This window comes from Protopterus annectens, chromosome 5.part1 (assembly GCF_019279795.1).
Source record: "Protopterus annectens isolate FY-2018-M chromosome 5.part1, PAN1.0, whole genome shotgun sequence".
NCBI lineage: Eukaryota > Metazoa > Chordata > Ceratodontiformes > Protopteridae > Protopterus > Protopterus annectens.
The window spans coordinates 431,569,356-431,587,582 of NC_056736.1; positions in this window are offsets into that span (position 1 = coordinate 431,569,356).

The following is an 18,227-nucleotide window of genomic DNA, read 5'->3' on the forward strand; positions in this document are numbered from 1 at the left end:
AGGTACATATTTTAAACATTGCTTGTATAATGTTGGAAAGTTGTTAGAATAAAATGCTGTGTCACCACCATACATTTCACTACCAAGTATTGAACCCAGGACCCTGCACAAAGCAGTCAGAGCAACATACCACTATGCCAAATCATCTGTTGTATGAATGATTGGAAGACTGAAACCTAAATGGCTACCAGTTAGCGCATCCAGTTCTCACCATATCTGTCAACATCTTAGAACAAAACACCTGAACAAAGCCAATAATGGGGGAATACTGCCACCAAACATATTCAGTGAGTTCAGTTATCACCATAGCTCTCAACCTTGGCACAAAAAATCTGGACGAAGCCAATAATGTGGGGAATACAATCCAAACAATAGGTACAAACAACCATTGAGGACACCAGAGCAAACCCACACAAACATAGGGAGAACATGCAGACTCCACACAGAAGACACCAAGAATCAAACCAAACAACATGTAGCTGTCAGGCAACAATGTTACCACTGCACCTTTCCACGACTGGCTGTGTTAAGTAACAAAAATACAGAAACCACAGATTTTATGAGGATCAGAATAGAACAAATATGAGGCAAAAATCTGCAAATGTTTTGCAAATGGTGGTGGGTAGGCAATTCAGGCTCTTGTCACTTCGGCCCACGGTACAGGGTACACTACCTGCAGATCCTCCTCCATGGCAGCTAAGTCCTGTATCAGTCCTCTGCAGCAGCCTGATGATTCCCTGTCCTCCATAATTTTCTGGGTCCCCCCAAGAGACGTGAATAGGCTGGAGGCTGTTCCGGTCACTGCACAGACCTCTGGGCTGGCAGGTTGGAGTTCCCTGCCTTCCCTATCCAGACTTCCTAACAGAGCAGTCTGGAGTGCAGGAATGAAGCACTCATGCACATGTGGAGTTTTGGACTGCCTAACACAGCAGTCAGGAACTAAGCATGCATGTGTGCAGTACTCGTAAAAAATTTTTTAAGTTTATTTTTTATTTTCTATAATGGGGGAATTTATTTTATTCCTGCAGTCCTATGGGTAAAGGTATACTTTGCAGCTGTCTTAATTCATCTTTGATTATCAGACTTGCTCCAGCTATATTAGTTTTCAGCCTCATAGCCATATTTCCTTCTTAGTTCCCCATGCAGTCTGACAGTTTGAGAAAAAATTGGAGCCAATATTGTATGGAAAGGCAACTAAGTCTGTGACAGGTTACAATACTTTAGAGCACTGTGTCTGTAATTTCTATATGATATAAGTTGTTAGAAAAGCAAAATATTTATTTATTTATTTATTTCAGTTTGATGACCAGGGAGGTCCACTGGGCTCAGGAGCCCATTTTCAGTGGAGGCCCGGGGAGAAAAGCTCCACATTACAAAATACAAAGATAAAAACAAAAATACAAAAGATAAAATTTAACATAAGATTCAAGGTACAGATACATAAGGATGCAGCCGTCAGTCTACATGGTATGAATGCTGGTAATTTGTGATACAGAGGCAATATAAGGAATGGTGTTTGCATAACATATGAGTCATATATTGAAATGGATGATTAAAAGGTTACAAAGAGTCTGAGTCTAGTAATGGCAGAGTGGTAGAACAAGCATAAATGTTAGGGAGGGGAATAAAGGGAGAGCAAACTATTTACTGTATTTACATATATACACAGGACAACAGTAAACAATAAGTAGATATGAACAAGGTTGATAGTAGTAAGAAATTGAATAGCATTACTGTTAATATGTACAGTGAGGAGGCTAGGTGGGGAAAGTGCAGTTGCACTTCCACTTAGAAAACATGTAGGAATGGAGTAGAGTTTTGAAATTATTAGGATTTTCTGTCAATCTTAAAGTAGGAGAGAGTGAGTTCCACTTTTTGGCTAATGAAAAAGAAAGGAGGTGCTGCCCGGCAGGTCGTTTTGGTTTGTGGACATTGAGTAGGTTTAGGTGGGCCGATCAAAGTGGCCTATTAGGGGTATATGGTTGAAGGATGTTGGATAGTGCAGGACATTTAGAAGGGTTAAATAATAGCCTGTGGGAAGTGATAAGTTGAAGGTAGTCTAGAAGGTTGGGGAGTTCTAGTCAGTTTAGTGACTGGAGGGCAGAGCAATGATGGGAGGAGTGTTTGGCTTTGGTGGCGAATTTAGAAATTTTGTTATAACAAATTTCCATTTTTGAGGAGGTGGAGGTGGATAAGTTAGTTAATAGAGGGGCACCATACATTAGTGAGGGAAAAAGATAGGTAGTGGCAAGCGTTTGTCTAGAAGAAGGAGAGAGATAGTGGAAGTTTCTGTATAACAGGCCAAGTTTTTGATGTGTTTTCATAATGTTGAGTTGAACATGGGTGTCAAATTTTAGGTTTTCATCAATAGTGACCCCAAGAAGTTTGGCATAGGGGGCAATTTCTATGGTAGAATTGTTAAGGCTTCTAATTTTGAAGGTCTTTTTGTCAAGAGCGAAGGATTTTGTGTGGGGGGGAGAGTAGTATTTTAGATTTGTTAGCATTTAGAGATAGGTGGCTTTGGAGCATCCAGTTCCCAGTGGTAGAGAAGGCATTTTGTGTGTGTGCTAAAAGTTCAGGGAGGTTGGTGGCACAGCAGATTAAGGTGGAGTCATCGGCGTATTGTACGATTTTAGTATTTGGGATGGCAGAGTGGAAGTCATTGATAAAGATATTGAAAAGCATGGGGCCAAGAATGGAACCTTGGGGAACTCCAGTGGGGGTAGGAAGGAAGTTAGAGGTGCCTTTTTTCCATTTTACAGCTTGAGATCTGTTGGAAAGGTAACTTGAGAACCAGGATAGTGTATTGTCGGAGAGGTTAAGGTTAGATAGGTGACTAAGGAGATGGGTATGGGAGACAGTGTCAAAAGCCTTAGAGAGATCAAGTAGGACTGTTGAAACTATTTTGCCAGAGTCACGAGCATGATTGACTATATCTAGGAATGAAAGTAGAGCAGTTATAGTGCTATGGCCAGGACGGAAACCATGTTGGGTGTGAGAGAGGAGGTGGTTTTCAGTAAGGAAAAGCATTAGCTGAACATGAACGCATTTTTCCAGTATTTTTGATATAGGGGATTTACATAAGGATCTCAGGATTTACAGAACATCTATTTAAAGCATCCACTCTTATGGGCATCCCCAAGCAAGCCTTTGCTAGGAAGGTCCATTGTCAGCCTTTTCCAAATCTCAGTAATCTAATATTCTTGGATATTATATCTCTTATACAATGTGGGTTTAGAAGTAGCCATAGAACAGCTTCTTTGCTTCTTGATTTGGTAGAGCATATCATTTGTTTGAACTGTCCTCCTTGACGTTTCTACTGCTATTGATAGCTCCACGTACAAAACTAATGTAGGTCTTAGAAGTTTATAGCTTTAGATTTAGTGCAGAGAATGTTATAAGACAATATGATTAATAAAACTCAAGCTGCAATTTGGAATAATGCCACATTTTACTCCTTTACTAGTTATTGTAGGCAAACCTCAGGGAGCAGTACTTGGCCTGTTAAATGATACATGGTTGATCCATCTCGACTGATTTTTTTTCAACAGAGTCTGTTCATATGAGATATGAGGCATCATTCCATTCCTTATAATCTTGTCTAGTTTCCAGGTTTTGACACCTTAGTGCCTTGAAAACCAAGTGACTGCTTTTCTGTGAGAGGATCATTGCAGCCAACACTTCTGATTGCCATGGCCAACCATCTCCCACACCTGCCTTAATTATTAATTAGGACCAAATTAACCATTAAAGCTACTGACTAAAGAAAAATGGAGGAGGTGCTTTAACTAAGCTACTCCTAGGGTGCAATAATGGCAATCAATTAAAGTGTGACCTACAGTAAAGAAAACAATCATAGGGCCAATGAAACATAGACAAATTTACAAGATCAACACTGCCTTAACATATAATGCCAGTTCAGAAATTGAAACTTCCTACCTGCTTCTCAACTTATGTACTGAAAACGTCTGCTTTATCTGTGTAATATCACTTACTATAACATGCTCACAAAATGCTTATATATTTGCCTCAGAACACCACAGTAGAATGCACAATTTATTATCGCTGTTTAATCTTCACTGTTTCAGCTTCATTTCACTTTTCTGGCACTCTGTGACCATAGACTATTATATTCTACCAATTATCCTTTATTACCTCTCTCTACCTTTCTGCTACTATCCACATGGAACCTCATAGCCTCAGATAGTCATATAGCATCCATCACTAAATCCTGCTACATGTAAGGAGACCCGTGGGTTTCCATTACTATGGAATTGGCTGCCATTCAGCAGGTACTGTATCCAAGCTGAGAAGCAGTTTATGTCTCATTTATACATCTATTACAAAGCTGGAGTGGCTGCTGTGGAATCATGAAATTTTCTGACATGAGTGCAACTAATATCCAGTCTGCTGTCATGCATTATCAATCTCTGCATACCTGAGCATCAGCACTGTCCTATCAGCTCTCATCCGATTCATGACTAGCCAAACAGTATTTTTCATTTTTTACTATCCCTAGAGAGAGACCAACAATCATGTGTAACAAATTGAAGTATTTGTATTACATAGCTAATAGTAGAACCATAGCAGGTTCATCTAGCACCTGATACCCATTCATATTACAGCATCCTCCCTTAGCTCTTTAAGTGAAGAGCAAACAACATAAAAACAGAGTTTAGCTCACAATCAAGCCAATTGATTCCTACCATTCTAAGCCCTCAAAAAGAGAAAAAAAATAAGGAGAAGAAAGGACTAAGGCTTACACTGAACCTAATTGGTTTTGTACAGTCTGCAAGTAAAGAGCAAAAAACAAAAATAGAAAGTTTAAACAGGAACCAGTATGTCATTGAGAAAGAGAAAGGTTTAACAAACACCTCAGGGCTAAAATACCTTAAGAGGCTCCAAGAAATGTCTATATGCTTAGCTTGGGTTCAGGAGCAATTAATAAACCTACATTCCTTACGGTAGATTAGCTGCTCAGGGACCTAATACACAGACTGCTTTACAGAGTGTTTATGGAGTATTTTAAATTCCTCATGCACTATGAAGATGACAAAACTGTCTTTATATCTTACATAAATGCAGCTGAATAAAGTACAAAAGAAAGAAAGAAAGTACTTTGGCAGGCACAGGCTCAACATACTGGCCAATATGAGTAAAATCATTCTCGCACTTATTTGCAAGGAACATGTTCAAAATGCAGTGTTCAGTGGCATTACCAATGGCTTTCCCTTTGGTGGCCATCATGGCATCCAGAAGTATTCAAAGTGGGGTAGTAACAGCCCCAGTGCTGGGGCATGCACTGACTTCACAGATTTACCTGACTAAGTATCTGAGGCCATTACCAACAAGAAAAGATATGTAAAAGTAGAGAAGCAGGAGGTGGGTCACATTGGCATCAGCATCAAGGGTGGGCAAACCTGCAAAATGCCCAGCCTTATAAGAAAAACCTTCAAGGAACTGGCATCTGACCAGACACAATCATTATTTGGGGGGACGTTAGCTATCCTGTCAATAAATTTCAATGATTTAAGGAATGCCACACATGCTGAGGAAGTGCAAGCAGTGAAATGAGCTAGCAGTTAGGTGCTGCTGGCAGATAAGCAGCAGGGGGTGAGGAAGACATAATTCATTGTGCACGTGTGCTTCAGAGGGGATAGCTGCAGAAACCCAGGTGCTGTACAGGACTGCTTCTAAAACACCTTTAATGTATTAAACATTGAACAGATGATTCATGAGAAAAATGCACTTGCTGCAATTATTTTTTGTCTGTTAAAAAGAGGTTACTTAGACTTCTGCATGTTGTATATTGTGTATAATTTTATTTATTTATTTATTTATTTATTTTTACTTGTGTTTTGCTTGATTCTCTCCTGCTTTCTTGTCCATGGAAGGAATTTCAACATTCCTCCATACTAACATATAGAAGTCGCATCCAAGTATATGTGTATTTTTTGCATCTATATGTGGAGTTTGATTAACCTGTTGAAATTGCTCACCTAAGCTAAATACTCAGAAGACAAACATCACAGAAATATGAAGCACACCTTTTTATATGTATTTGGAAATTAAATTACAGAAAAGTAAGAGAATCTGCTAAGTGCAAAACCCTTGAATAAGCATTCAGTAGGTTTAATAAAAGGTGTGCTTGGACAGATTAGGTGGATGAGTTTGTGGCTGGTTTAGTAACCTGTTGGGAGTAAAAAAAAGATTAGCAAAGTGGAGTTTGGGAGAAATAAATACTGATATAGAAAATGATGGGGTCACAAAGGCTGGGGTGCTATAGTGCCATGAAGTAGAAGAGTGAGAAGGTTAGACTGGATCAGTTAGGAAATGGGATGTAGTAGGATACTATGAAGATCAGCTTTGACAACTGAAGCAGTTAGGAATACCTGCTAACAGATGGGAAGAGGTACAAGAAAAAGTAAGTAGGACAGGCTACAAAGAATGTATGCTTCAGAGCAGCAGACTTTCTAATCTATAGTCCTCATCTGAGCTTGTGGAGAGAGAAAGGACTATCACTGACCATTTTAGCAAAAAAAAAAAAATCACAGATTCCTCACAGAAATACTAGCATATATGCACAAACGAAATCCTGACATGACATGCCTCTTACTGGGCTACAGTTATCTAACAGATAAGAACTTGTGGATTATTCATGTTCTCACCAAGAGTGTTTTCAGACATATGCCTGCAAATAAATAATGGGATCTGAAAGCACTGTATTTCCAAACATGTCACAGGGCAGTGTTTATATTTGGTTATGTCTTTATTTTATTTTATTTTATTCTATTTTTTCTTCTGGGGAATAAAACTAACACTCTTAAGTAATGATTCGTGGAGTAAAAAATACCAGTGAAAAATCTTTTTATTCTTTCTAATTTAAATCAAAATCATTAAACATGCCCCAGGATTCATTAAACTCCATGTCAGAATAACCTTATTCCAAAATGGAGTGGACCATTGCTGTGTAATCACAGCTGTAGCAGCAGCGCGCCTTGCATATTCATGAGGGCGCACTACCGCTACGGCTATGAGAACACAAACACCACTGAGTGCAGGGGGCATGTTTAAGCAGTGCATGTACATCTAACATGCCCCCTGCACTCAGAAAGGACCAGACAGCACTTTTGAAAAGCATTTCATTGTCCATGGACACTGAAATGAAATAAAATGAGCATTTCAGTGTCCACGGACACTGAAATAGATAGGGGAGCAAGAAACAATGCAGGGAGTGTGTAACAGGTTCTCTCACACACACCCTGCATTGTAAAAGTGCTGTATGGCCATAGCTGTCAACTGTACAGGTTTCCGCAGAATGCCCATATGCCTGCCTCACATACTTCTCAACCTCCTAGAGCAAGAAAGCTGTACTAAGCCATAAATAATGGGGGTACAAAGGCACAAACATAGGGACACTCTTTAAATATTGCACTGTTAAACCCGGAAAGTTGATAGAAAAAAAGGTTTGCAGTAGCATGGACTTCCTGAAGGGTAGGAAGACTGAAATACAAATGTCTGCCATTTAATAGTGCCGTATGGCCATAGCCAATAACTGTGCAGGTTTCTGCAGAATGCTCAGATGCCTGCATCACATACTTCTCAACCTCCTAGAGCAAGAAAGCTGTACAAAGCCATAAATAATGGGGGGACAAAGGCACAAAATAGGGACACATTAAATATTGCACTGACAAACCCGGAAAGTTGATAGAATAAAAGGTTTGCAGTAGCACGGACTTACTGAAGGGTATGAAGTCTGAAATCCAAATGTCTGTCAATATGTTCTGACTTAAACCGTGAGTGATTTGCCAATGATTTGCTAGAAAACCACAGTCACACTTCCTAACTTTGTAAGACCAATAATTAAAATCTGTCCCTATGTGTCTCTGTACAATTTCCCTTACTGTGACTGACAAGTAGTACAGAAACATGTAAATAAAGTGGGTTAATGAATTTATATATTTTTCCATTCTAAGGTATGTTTAAGCATAGCTGAGTGGGTGTGCATGTTATGGCCTTCTGTTCAGCATTGCTGAAACATCCCATAAGAGATAAATAAAAATATATAACTGAAATTCTCATGCTAAGAGAGCGTAGTGGTTCAAATCCTGGCTTTGCATGCAAGCATCATGGTTCGAGTGCCAAAACAGGCACATTATTTTTACATGGGAAAGCAGTGTTGAAATTATTATTTTAAGTTTAAATTATGTAATAATTGATATTTGTCAACCAGGTTAGTGTAGCTGGTCTAAAATGTAAGTGTGAATACATATAACATGTGAAATCACCCATGTATACACAGGTGTCCCATACAGTATAGTCAAACCACATGGTAATGTAATGAAATCACATATAGGGATGTCATGTAAAGTAATATGTCAGTAATGATTAATGAAGTCATTATCCTGATATTTTTTAAATAAAAATTGAGCAGTGGACAGCAGTGCTTAGCTATGCTTAGTCGTGTGTAAGCATTGCTTAAATGTAAATGCTGAGAGCAGTCAGCTCAGCTAAATGGATTTGTGCACTGTTAAGCAATGCTCAGCAATGAACCCTTCAAGCACTGTTCAACTGTGTTTAGTGGGTTTGCGCATTGCTAAGCTGTGCTCAGCATTTTTGAAATGATCCAATGGCAGAAAAGGGTGAGAATATGGCCTCATTTAAAGTGTGCAAGTGGGAATACAGCCATAACCTGTTTAGTTAGATCTCTGCAGAAACTGTCTGGTGTTGGAGTGGGAACGTGCTTTCGGGCACAGAGCTGAGGCTTCCTGGAGTCCAGGGTCATGGTTGGAGTCCTCATAGAACACCATGATGACACACTGCTGCAGGGCCAGTACCAGGGCTCTCACTACAAAGTGGAGGCATGGGACCATCTGGCACATGACCTCACCAGCGCCACTAGAATCCCCTGAACTGGTGAGCCTGTACGACATTATTATGCTGACCTAAAGTATAGGAAGGATGAGCTCTTGGCCCAGTGGATTGAAGATGCTCAGCACCGGCATGCTCCAGCAGTTTGTAAGAATCTTAGATAGAGCTGTAACAAATCTGTTGATTTGGTTTAATGGGAATACCCATGCCTAATTATGAAATGTGTTGTTCATGACTAACCAATATATCTTGGAAAACCACAACACCATAGCATGTTTGGGAAGGCAAATCCTGGCAGATCCACTTGTCCCACCCCATCTGGCCATGGCACCGGGCCTCATCACATCTGTGACCCAACCTGAAATATCCTCCTCCTCTTCCACTGGTCCTGCACCACATTCAAGTGGAACTGTCTCGGGGGCAGGGTCTGTCACCCCCTGGTGTGGGCGCAAGCACAGCGAGGAACCAATCACCCACTGACAGTTCTGGTGTATGGTGCACAGCATCATCCACTCTGAGTTGGGTGGGCAGCTGCGCTAGATGGAGGGCCACCTGGTGCACCTCAAAGGGGAGGCTGCCCCTCTTATCCAGCATGCAGCACAGCCAACTTCTGGGCCATGAAGATGCAGTGGTGTCTGCCCATAGGTGGGGACATCAGTCCCATTGTATCCATTTGGGGGCTCATGGGCTTTTGATTCCCAACCACCCTCCCTGCACAAGGTGTTTATCCCTCCTCATGTGTCATATACCAACCCTGTCCGCTGTTTTGTGTGTCTTGTCTGTCTGCAAATGCTACCTATCCTGCCAAACCTACCTCCAAAAACATATATTCAGCCCTTCTCCAACATCCCATTCTCACCTAAAAAAAGGGCATCTGTCCCACAAAAAAATCATAGGCCCATACATAGCTCTACATTTTGTCACCATGTAAAGTGAAATTAATCAATCTACCCACAAATTATTCTGCAAATGCTTGTTGCTAACACCCCTCCCTGTGGGGTGTGAGGCTGTAAATTCCAAATTCTACACATTAGACACAGCTGTTGCTGCAGAAGAAATTTAGAGCTATGGTCCTTTCCTGTACCCGCCCTTCACATCCCTAGCTGGTTTTCCCAATGTTTTATCCCCTGCTTGTCACCATTTCACCACTTTCCTTTCACCCTTTTTTCTTTTCTTTAATGAAAATTTGCACTGATGTAAGCGCTGCTAAGTGAAGCTAAGAGAGCTTAACTGTTGGTTAGCATCGCCTAGCTTCACACAAAACCACCCAAACTCACTTACAACTGCTTAAAAGTGCTTTAATCATTCTGCCTCTATCACCCCTTGTTCCGCCCAGCAACAAAAAAAACATTCCTCCCAAGTCTCAAACCCAAGATGCTGCACACTACAATCACAGTAACATTCCACTATACCATTTGAGCAGTGGAATTTGCAATGCTTTTGCAATCATATCATGCATTCTGGTCATTTAACATTAATGAAAAAAGTCATTATTTCCAAGTATTGAACCCAGGACCCTGTGCACTACAATCACAGCAATGTAACTCTACATCATCTGAGCTGGAAGAGCTTGTAATGTTTTTACAAACATATCATGCACTACAGTCATTTAACATAAGGAAAGGATATATATCCACACTACACTCATAAACATATATATGTATAAAGAAATTAAAAAAAAAAAAAATAAATATATATATATATATATATATATATATATATTTTATATATATAAATATATACATATATGTATATATATATATATATATATATATATATATATATATATATATATATATATATATTTATTTATACATGTATATGTGTATATATATATATATATCTATATATATATATATATATATATATATATATATATATATATATGTGTGTGTGTGTGTGTGTGTGTGTGTGTGTGTGTGTGTGTGTGTGTGTGTGTATACATATTTATACACATGCACAGACAGATAGATACATAGATTGATAGATAGATAGATAGATAGATAGATAGATAGATAGATAGATAGATAACCAACATCTTACTGCAAGACATCTGCAAAAAGCCTGACAAGGTGGGGGAATAAGGGCAAACAATAGTGATAACTCTGAAATATGGCTGTTATACGTGTAGAAGTCAGCTAGAGTAGCATGGTTTGATTTAACATATAATTCCTGATAGAGTCCAGGTCTGAAACACAAATGAATGTCATTATGTACTGATGTCAATGCTCGCATCATCCCAGTGATTTGTCAGAAACCCACAACTGTTAAGTGCAACAGACATAACATATGAGCCGCGCATCTGGACAGTGTCTGCATATCTGGGCAGTGGAGAGGTATGACTGCAGTCATGTAGCAGAATAGAAAAAACAGTGAGAGCTGCCAACCATTTCAGCCAGCCCCTTCTGAGCCACAGTAAGACCAACACAACACTACCCCAAATAAGCTCTGGGGAATTACCCATGTACTTCCAAATATATCATGCACTACAGGGATGGAACTATAGGGGAAAACAGATATTTATGCAAAAATGTATTCTCACCTACTGTCTGTGAAGCTGTAGCCTCCACACCTCCATAATGTTCTCCACACAGGCACAGAAAAGAGGCAAAGCTCACATGAAGGACTTAATTATAGCACTGTTTTGTTATGGCATTGGCTAATGGAAAGACAACACAGCTGCTCTGGATGGTAGTACAATTGGAAGACACCAATCGGTGCACAGGTCATCACCTGCTCATGAGCATTACCTATAAAAGGCAAGATGCTGCCTATGCAGCACAGGTCTCAACCCATCTACACATGGACAGACTGTGACTGCACAAACCTAAACACTTGCAGTATTCTGAGGAAACTATTCAGTACTATAACAGGTATGTTAATCATGTAAGCTTGTAATGGAATGCAGAAGGGGGGATGCAATAATTGCAAATTGGACATTAAACCCTAGGTCGCAACAAGACCTGCTGGATTCACATGCTACTGTCTGGCACCTACGGCTATTCCTGCTTGCCCTGTCTGCATTGACATGGATTACATCTGTGGCCCTTGAGTCACTCCAGCAAAGGTCAGCTCATGTATGACTACTACTGGAGTGTCTGTTGTGCAATACTGAGTGTGAGATGATAGGCCAGCTACCTGGGATGTTGTACATATTCATATGTCACCTGTGAATGCCACTATGATACATATGCTTGTCCTACAAATGTAAGAGACTTATATAGGATATGTGCATAGTACACAACAGGCACGGAAGTGTGTGTTGAACTGTATGTTATATACTGAGCCCATACTGACAACTGTCCGGAGTTTTGCAGACTGACCACATGTCTGCCTCATATTTGTAGTCAATGCCTCATACAGTCGTGTGTTGTCTGGCACATCACTGGCAACCCATTAAAGACTGACATAACATAATGGCATACATTTGATTGTCAGAAGTTATATCCTGTGGAGTAGATCTGTGAATGCAACACCGTCTTTGCTGGCAACTACATGTGTTTCAGCTAGATTCATTAAGTGACACTATGTTCTGGCCTTTGCCCACCAGTGACGTGTGCCCTTGTGTAGATGCCTTGCTCTAACAGGAGCTAGGTGTCTTAGTATGAAACCCATGTCAATGCAGGCGTACCTTGTCCTGTAGGATGCTGACATTTGTACAGTCACTGACACCTGCTTTGTATTTGTGGAGAGCACACTAGCCTTGCCAGGTTACTCATCCCATCATATGTTTAGACCCCAAATGGAGGGCTGCAAAGCAACAGGAGGTGAAATGTTGAACATAACATGCACATACACACCTCCAGGCTAGCCAAACTGCATGACACACTGTAGACATCCCGAGTGCAGTTAACTGTTGACAAAACACCCACTTGAATCATAGCTAGCTACAGGCCTCCAACCATGACTATAGACACCCACCACACCTATTGGGACTTGCTGGAATCTGCCAGGATTCAATCATCTACCCTGCTCCTGTGTGACTTCAACTACCCAACCATAGTGTGCATGACATATGCCATCTGAACATGAACAAATTGAGATTCCTCGGCTTTGCCAATGGCAATGCAATGGATCAGCCAGTCAACACTCCTACAACAGGTGGAAATAACCTGTACATGGTTCTAAACAACATGAGTAGTCACTGTAGCACTCCTACAGTGTCATCCTCCTTGGTAAGATCTGAACACGTAGCCATCACTGTTCAGGTCACCATCTCCCCTGCCCCCTTGTCAGAGTCAAACAAAATTAATTTTACAATAATGAATATCAATCTCCTCAGAGCAGGTAGAAGTAGCTTTACAGCCAATGTCACATCAGTTGGAACTAGCAGTTGTGTCCAGGCTCACACTATAATACTATGTGGGCACCTACATAGCTGCATGGACTCAGCAATACCTGACAAGACAACATCATTTTCCTCAAGGTAGGGTAAATGTCTGTGGTGGACAGCAGCAATACACAAATACCATAATAGGTGTAAATAATTGCTGGACAGGGCCAAGAAGGAACAGGTGCCTTATTGAAAGCAATATCACATTGGTCTACATGAGCAAATAAGGTCACAGGTGAATTACCTTAAGCTATCTTTGAGTGCAAATTGGACACCTCCAACAAGGCCAATCATTAGGCCTTCCACATATGTGTCTGCAATCCCAGAGGCAACACACAAATCTGCTCTGTAGTGGTGGTCAATAACACCACATACACAAATGGCATAGATATAGGCAACCAGCCACAGACAGGTGAAGTGTAAACATCCCCCTATCCCCCCATTGGTATACATGTGCATACACAGCACCTGCCCCCCTCTCCTCATCTTCAGGAAGCAGGTCCGTAATGCCCTCTCAAAGGCAAAACACCGAAGGATCCATAGGCCTGATACCATCCCTGGCTGCATCCTACATGAACACGGGCATGGGTTCTCAGATCCATTCTGCCTGTAGTCAACCACAGCCTGAGCACCGGTGTCATCCCATCTGCACAGAAGACAGCAACTGTCATCGCTATACACAAAGGCGGAGCAATCCACCAACCCAGCCAATCATATGCACATCAGCATAACTAGCCTGCTCTGCAAGGGCATGGAAGGCAATATCAAGCACATTATTAACAGGGACATCTGCAACATTGAAATGCCTGAGCCCACACAGCATGGTATTGTCAAAGGGAGATCAGACCTGTTAAACCTGGTTAACCTTTCTGAAGTGGTCAACAAACACAAGGATGAGGGGAAGATGGTGAACAATGCCTACCTTCACCTAGCCCAATTCTCTCACAATAATCCACAGGCAGCCAGGATACATACACCTACACAGCTAGGCACCAACCTGTATGTTACCAGATGGGTAGATAACTGGCCCAATGATAGCACCCACTCACTTGGTCAAAGTAGTAGAACCCACCTCTAGTAGCAGAGTCTTCCAAAGCAGTGTACCCCAAGGGTCAGTCTGTGGGCCTCTACTGTTTGATATATATGTATCTGAGGTACAGGACAAAATCAGTGGTCTGTGGCTGAGCAGGTGTACAGATGCTTGCAAGCTGCCCACTGCTTACATCTCCCTACTGATGTGAGCATCCCCCAAGAGGTCCTCACCCAATTAATGACTTCTGGAAGAATCACTTCCACTAATTGAATGGCAGGAGACATCATTCTCCCTGCTATGGCAAATGCCATCCATACTAATTATGACAGTAATAATGTACTGAACATGCAATCAGGTGTGAGGCAACTTGTGCACCAAGGATGGTAGCAACCTGACAGTTTCCCATTGTGTGGGTACCATTGTACAGAAAGCTGTCTACATGGCCCACCTCACAAATATGGGTATGTCATCCAGGAACCAGGAGGCCACAACATCCCTGTACTCCACCCTTATCAAAGGCATTACCAACTACAGTGGCTCCTTTGGCATGTACCTTGCCAAGCAAATGCAGCAGTTGCAGAGACAACAGATGTTGCTGGCCAGTCAATTCCAGGGTTTGCAACACCTATCCTATACAGGTAGGTTGAAAGCCCTGTCACTGTACTCAGTCTCATACAGACTGATCATGAGTGACCTGTGTCTGGCATACAAAACCATGCCCAAACCAGCCTTGATGGCATTTCTGCATATCTGTAAGACAGATTGCACTTATGCATCATGCATACAAGGCCCTCACCCGGTCTGCGAGATGTATAGTACTTGTTGGCAGGATAATGTAGTGTCCCACACAATACACTGTCTGTAAAATACACTCCCTCCCCATGTCTAGCAGAATATGTGTATAGCCCTCTTGAAAAAGAAGTTAGATGACTGCATGGGAAATGGATGAGGCACCTCAGGGATCCCACGTGTGTCCCAGCTGAACAGGAGAAGCAGGTGCTGGTTTAGAAGGGGCATGGGTGAAAGTCTGGGCAAGGCTTATGAGGGCATCAGGGTCAATAGCCTGGTATCATCTTATGAGGCTATGCCCCTAGTACTTTACATGTTTCCTGTATGTATTGCGGACTGTCCTGCAATGTTGTCTGACATGAATCCTTGTGAGTCTGAACTATAGTGTATAGTCTTGTCCCCTCATCAGCTATCATCACCTTGTCATTGTGTGTGGTCCGTAAAGCAGTAGGTCAGCTCTTACAGTACATGCATATGCACTTGGTGACACTGTATAGCTCACTCCAATAGTCTTGGGCTTGGCCACAGTTACCATTCTGCTACTAGGCCCATCACACAGTAGGATTTGTCATCGCTTGTTGTGGGGCCTGACAGTATCAGTGAAAGAGATGGATTGCAGCAGGCAGAACTACCATAAGGTCTGCCCTGAAGGGCCCATAGATGTCACAGCTGTGCCAGACTGTACCAGGAGTGTGTGTGTGTGTGTGTGTGTGTGTGTGTGTGTGTGTGTGTGTGTGTGTGTGTGTGTGTGTGTGTGTGTGTGTGTGTGTGTGTGTGTCAGCAAATGTAATACTGCAAGGTATTAATCTACATATGTTGTGTACCCCTCACAGGTGGACACAGTGAATGGTGTCTCTCTCCCTCACAACCTGATGTCAGTGTCTTAGCAGACTACCATGACAATGGTGGTCATAGTGAGGCACAGGTGGGGTTGTCAGTGCCTGAATCCATGCCATTGTTTGGTATGCCACTTTCACCCACCATGTCCTCGCACACAGTAAGTATGCCCACACATGCCCAGTCCCCAGCAGCCATGGATAACAGGCAGGTTAAGGGTGGTGGCATAGAACAGGCTAGTATGTTGAGTATGGCGAGTGTGAGTGTAGACACCAGTCACAGGCAGAGAGCAGGCAAGGTCGTACACAGGCAGATGAACAAAGGTGCCCAACAGAGGACTGATGGCCATGAATTCCCTGTCGCAATTGCCACAGCAGGTGTCACCAGACTCATGTTATGGTCCATCATGAAGGCACAGATGCATACTGACTGCAACACCAGACAGACGCTCAGGATCATGAATGCAGTGCTCCCTGCCATGCTTGATGACCTCCACGGCAGTTGTGATGCCATACGTCATCTTGCCAATGCGTGGATAGACAGTGGGGTGAGACATTGTCACTGCTCGACCATGCAAGTCTGTGCTTGGATATGTGGTGGGGCAGGGCATCGGCCAGGTGGACGTAGGTCAGTGACATGATCAGCTGTGAGCCCACATTACCATGTACATTCACAGTCCCATAGTGGCAGTACCAACAGCACTAGTGAAAGGAGGATACTGTCCACACGACACTGAAGCAGGGCATAAGCATGTTGCCCTGGCCAGTCACATCAGAGAGATGGGTCCAGCAGACAGCAGTCCCCAACAGGGAGTAGTACTGCATCTGTCCTTGGGCCTGGCGGTGCCAGTGATACTCCTGGCAGAAAGAGTTACCGCATCCCTGCCGGGAGATGGTGAACCATACATCCTGCCATGTAAGGTTCACAGCTGTCTAACATAGCCATGTGTTGGGCATCCACATTGCTTGCTGGTGTGCAGACACTCACACATCTCTATCCCAGGCCAGTCACAAAGAGACATGCACAGCTGCTCTGCACTGCCCACTTGGACATCACCCCTCCAGACACACAAACACACATATGATGTCAGCCGTATGGCCCAGCTTAGGCCTCTGGCAATCCAACACCACACCCTGGGCTAGTGATGATACATGTGCCACAATCCTGTTATCCATACCATCAATGCACAGACATGCTCATATGGGTCTGATACACAGGGTGACTATGGTACAGCATAGCAATGTCATGCTGTGTAAGGTGCTGTTTGCTGGAAGTAGTTATGAGTACACATTGAGGTGTATGTACCTTGTTAGCCACGATGTACTATTGCTATTAGTACTGCTGACTGACTGACTGTAGTGTCACATACTGTATTTTGGTTGTGTTCCAGGTGTCTGTGTGTCTGCAGGTTGTGGGGTGACTGACAGTAGCAATGAAGAGTAATGCGGAGTGGAAACACTCTGACCTTGTTATAGCCAAGGTACAACTGTACATGTACATGTCTACCAGGTGTGATTACATGCAACAGTGTGTGAGGGGCAATTGTGGCAGACAGTGTGAAATTGTATACATACCCTTGATACAGCCACTGAACCTGCATACATGTCATCTGGGTGTTCTGTAGGACTGCAGACATACAAAGGAGGCACTGGATCCCTCACAAGATTAGCCATTACATTCACTGCAACAGATTCTTCTATCCGCATCTGTTGCCTCTGCAATTTCTGTCACATCCACTTGACCATCATGCAGTTGATGAGGGTTTGCCTGATACTGTATATAATAGGTTTGGGGTATGTATTCCTGACACAGGTCAACCTGTGTTAGACTAACCTGACAATCACCAGTATGTGTGTCTGCTATCTCATATACATGCCTGGCATCTCATGCTGGTAGTGCACACAGAGTCATAGTCCTGTACACGGGGCAGCTGATGAAGGGCTAAGCACAGCCCCTAACTGCACAGTCTTATGAACAATAGTGCTTGACACATAACACAGATAGCACAACAGTACTGTAGTGTGGCAGTGTCTGCCACTACTATTGAAGTGGGTAACAATTGCAGAGACTGTTGGGATTGGCAATGGTGGGTTCAGAGGCCCTTAACATGTTAAAGCCATCTCACACACAGACATGCACACCACTGCATGGGGACATGCATTGAGACACACATACACATGGAGGTGAAACTTATCAGAGTAGATGACCTACCCATCTATTAATGTACAATACACAGTGATCTGAACATTGTATGGTAGTGGCTTGGTTTTAGAAACTGTGTAACTGTGCATGTATGGTGGATGACATCTGTATGGGCTGACACTAGGTTGTAAATGGGGGAGTTCGCAAGGTGGAAGAGGCACA